The sequence below is a fragment of the Pteropus alecto genome, unplaced genomic scaffold (genome assembly GCF_000325575.1).
Source record: "Pteropus alecto unplaced genomic scaffold, ASM32557v1 scaffold50, whole genome shotgun sequence".
NCBI classification, from domain to species: domain Eukaryota; kingdom Metazoa; phylum Chordata; class Mammalia; order Chiroptera; family Pteropodidae; genus Pteropus; species Pteropus alecto.
This window is the reverse complement of record NW_006431918.1, coordinates 5,023,900-5,028,004: the sequence shown is the minus strand read 5'-3', so window position 1 is coordinate 5,028,004 and position 4,105 is coordinate 5,023,900. Positions and strand designations below refer to the sequence as shown.

At 37.5% G+C, this 4,105-nt stretch overlaps 1 long non-coding RNA gene across 1 annotated transcript; it reads right to left on the bottom strand.

Annotated features, from left to right (window-relative positions):
- Positions 1-2,291: 2,291 nt before the first annotated feature.
- LOC112474295 lies at positions 2,292-4,092 on the bottom strand. The gene is made up of 2 exons (XR_003044326.1): positions 3,527-4,092; positions 2,292-3,282 (listed from the first exon to the last, which is right to left on the bottom strand). It is a non-coding gene; the product is annotated as an uncharacterized LOC112474295 (long non-coding RNA).
- Between the last annotated feature and the right edge of the window lie 13 nt (positions 4,093-4,105).

Here is a 4,105-nt window from a genome sequence, read left to right as displayed (position 1 = left end):
CACAGAGATGTTGGTTTGAATCCTTGTTCTGTTTTTTACCAGCTGTGTCTTGGGCAAGTTACTTTCACCTCATTGAGCTGCAGTTTTCTTTCTGAAAAATAAGTGTAAGATCTCTTAATTCATAGAGCAGTAATAGGGATTAAATAAAATTTGTAAAGGGTATATTTTAGTGCTCTGACTCAGAGCCAGTGATTCTCCAATCCCATTTTGCCAACTTCATTCTACAGAAACTATGCCACAAACACTAACATATGCAGAAATACCCCTTATCAGGTATATATATTACATGTAAGTCATATGTAATAACATACACATGTAGATATATTATATACAAATTAATTTATATATATATTGATTTATACAGATATATAAATCACATTGCTATGACCCACCAGATAAGAATTTTTTTTTAAATATACAAGAAAATAGAGAAAAAGCATGTATAGAAGAAATAAGGAATGAGCTGATAGTTGAGGAAATTAATAGCTCAGGAGATGAGGAAATGTGTGCGAATAAGTAAATAGCTCTGATTAATAAAAAGCTGGTAAGTACAAGTTATTTATGATTTAATTTGTGAATTTGACCCACCCAGGATAACAGGAATATGGAGGAGGAATGGAAGCTGATCATAGAGAGACACTGGTGCCTATTTATTAGCAATTGATTTTTCTATGTCCAACATGCTATTGTTATAATATCAACTTAACACATGATAGGTACATACATTATAAATGCTCCACAACCTTATTATTTTTCTTAAAAAGTCAGGTGTCTTTTAAAAAAATTCAGAGAAGATAAAAATCCCATAAATTTTAATACTTATTTACTCATTTACCATTTCTGCTGCTCTTCATTCCTTCTTGTAAATCTAAGTATCTATCGGATATTTCCTGTTAGCATGAAAAATATCCTTTAGCAATTCTTATAATGTAGATATTCTGGTTCTGAATTCTATGAGCTTTCGTTTTTCTGAAAGTATCTTTGTTTTCATTTTTGAAGGACATTTTAATGGATATAAAATTCCATCTTTTAGAACTTCAAAGATTTCAGTCATTGTCTTGTCTACTGCGTCTCATAAGAAATCAATGATATTTCATATCATTGCTCCTCTGTATATAATGTGTCTTTTATTCTGAGTGTTTTCAAATTTTTCTTATTTTATTTTAAATTTCATTTTTCAATTTTATTTTTGGGTTTGAGCAGGATTGACTAGTAAGTGCATAGGTGTGGTTTCCTTGTTTTCATCCTCATTTTTTCTTCTAGTTTTCCAATTTCATGTATGTTGTCGGACTATCTGATATTTTCCCATATGCTCTGAGGGTCTGCCCATTTTTTCTGCTGTATTTTTTCTCTAGTTTGGATAATTTCTTTTGATTTGTCTTTAGGTTTACTGACTTTTTCTTTTCCATTGCCAAGGTGCCGGTTAAATACAACCAGTGAATACTTTATATCAGTTTATGGCAATTTTCAGTTTTAAAAATCTCCATTTGTCCTTTTTTTATAGCTTCCACTTCTTTGTTGAGATGCCTCATTTTGTCACTCATTATGAGCATATTTTCCTTTAGTTCTGTGAACATATTTATCTGATATGGACACAGACCTAAACGTAAGAAGTCTATTTATGGCCTGTTGAGAGTGACTCACTCATATATTAGATAATTAACATAATTTAACAGATAAAAAATAACAGATAATTTTTATGACCTTGTGATAGGCAAAGATTTCTTAGTATACAAAAGTCACAAGCCATAAAAGAAAAATCTTGATAAATTGGATTTTATCAAAATTAAAACTCTCTGTTCTTGAAAATATACCTTTAAGAAAATAAAAAGGCAAACCACAGACTAAGAGAAAACAATTGCAATACACACGTCAGACAAAAGATGTGCACTCAGGATATATAATGAACTCTAACAATTTGATTTTTAAAAAGACATACAACCCAATTTTAAAATGGGGAAAAGACTTACAAAGACATTTTTAAAAGAAGATATATGAATGACATGTAAGTAAAAGTGTTCAACATCAATAATCATCAGGGAAATGCAAATTTAACTACAATACGGTTTTATGAGAATGGCCGAAATTTTAAAAACTGACAATAATAAGTTTTGATGAGGATGCGGAACAACTGGAACTCTCATACAGGGATGGAATGGGCTGTAAAATGGTACCACCACTTCAGAAAAGTGAAGCAATTTCCTCTCCACGTGAACATAGACTTAACCTATGTCCCAGCAGCTCCACTTCTAGGTGTTTAGCCAAGAGAAATGAAAACATATAACCACACAAAGACTTGATATAATATTCGTAACAGCATTTCCATAATAGCAAGCAAACAAACAAACACACTGGAAACAACTCAAATGTTCGTCAACAGGTAAATGGATAAACAAATTGTGATTATAGCTATACCCTGGAGTAAAAAAAAGAAACAAAACTACTTTGATATGCAACATCTTTGGTTCTCAAAACATGCTGAGCAAACAAGTTAGATAATAAAGAGCACAGACTTTATGATTTCATTTATATGAAGTCCTAGAATACATAAAACGAATCTATAATTATAGAAACCAGGTAAGTGGTTACCTGGGATGGGATAGTTGGCATAGGATTGACTACAAAGGAGCACTAGGGAAGTTGTTGGGGTGGTATAAATTTTCTGATTGATGTTATAGTTACATGGATATATGTATTTGTCAAAATTCATTGAACTGTACATTGAAGTATGTACACTGTATTGTATATAATTCATACCTCAATACAGATGACTTTTTTTTAATCCACCCATAGTTCCCCACTGCTCACAAGTGTCACTATGGTGAAATTTACCAGCTCTCCTGCCAAAAGCTAGTCTCTGCCTCCACCGAGTCCCATGCCTTTGTAAACTCTCTACTAGACCAATCATCACATGCTATTACACATCTGTCATTGTTTCCATACCATGAGCTGCTTGAGGTCTGGGGCTGGTGTGACCAACTGTTCAGGGTTTTGGTGCTAAAACTGGGAGAGTCCTGGGAAAATTGGGGCAATCATTCACCTTATCTGGGAGCTTGGGTTTAGTACCATATCAGACACATGGTGTATGTTAAGTAAATGTTTGCTGAAAGCTTACAATATATGGGTTAGTAGGGATCTCAAAGTTGTTTCTACTTTGATGCCTTCATGCAACCTGAGGCCCAGAGAGGTGAAGCCAGAGGCAGTGGCAGATCCAGGCCCAGATGCCAAGCTCAGTTGTGTCCTGCCCATGGCTCCAGCTTCTTTGCCATGCTCTTGGGTGTTCTGGAAGGCAGATAAACAAGCCCTCTTTAATTTTTATGTAGCAATGAACATCTTCCAGAGCCTCATCTACAGGAAGCTCCCCTCCCTGTCGCCCGCCTTGCCATTTCCCCACTACAGTGAAGTCATCTGACCCCAAGTGGCCCACAGTTTCTTTTCTTCTTCCCACCTCCCAAACCTGTTACCTAGTCCCAGGCTGCCTGGGATTAGTGCTGACCTTTCAGGGAGCAGTTTGCTGGGAAAGTACCTTTATGTAAACAAAAACAGCCATCAGGTTTTCCAGAGGCCAGCTTGTTTTCCCTCTCAGGTCCCTGGCAGAAAAATAGTAAGTCGGAGGGAGAAGAGGGTGACAGAGGGAGTGACCCTGCCTTGGGCCTCTGTCCTCTCAGGCCCGTCCCTCAGGGCCTCCTTTGTCGGAACTCGGTTCCCAGTGGGGACAGGGTATTGGGGGGAGGCCAGGGATATTTAAACAATGCCACTGTGTCTGGCAGCAGGAGCTGGATGCTTGACCTGATTAGGCTCAGTAAGGCTGGAGAGAAAGAGGGAGCAAAGGCAAGCTTGAGAAACTGTTTTCTATCCCTACTCAATGGACTTTTCTTCCCTGGGTTTCTGCCAAGGCCTCTTCTGGGTGGAAAAGTCCATATCATCTTATTGCTCCAGGGCCGTGACGGTCTCTCTCCTCTCAGCCTGGACAAACACTTTGACCTGTTGTCCCCACATCCTCTTGTCTTCCCTTCCAACCAACCAGCTCCCGAACAGAGAATGTTTATCTCACTCGCAGCGCTCCCTCCTCAGACCTTGCCAGGGCCCAAAGCTGGGCCTAGGA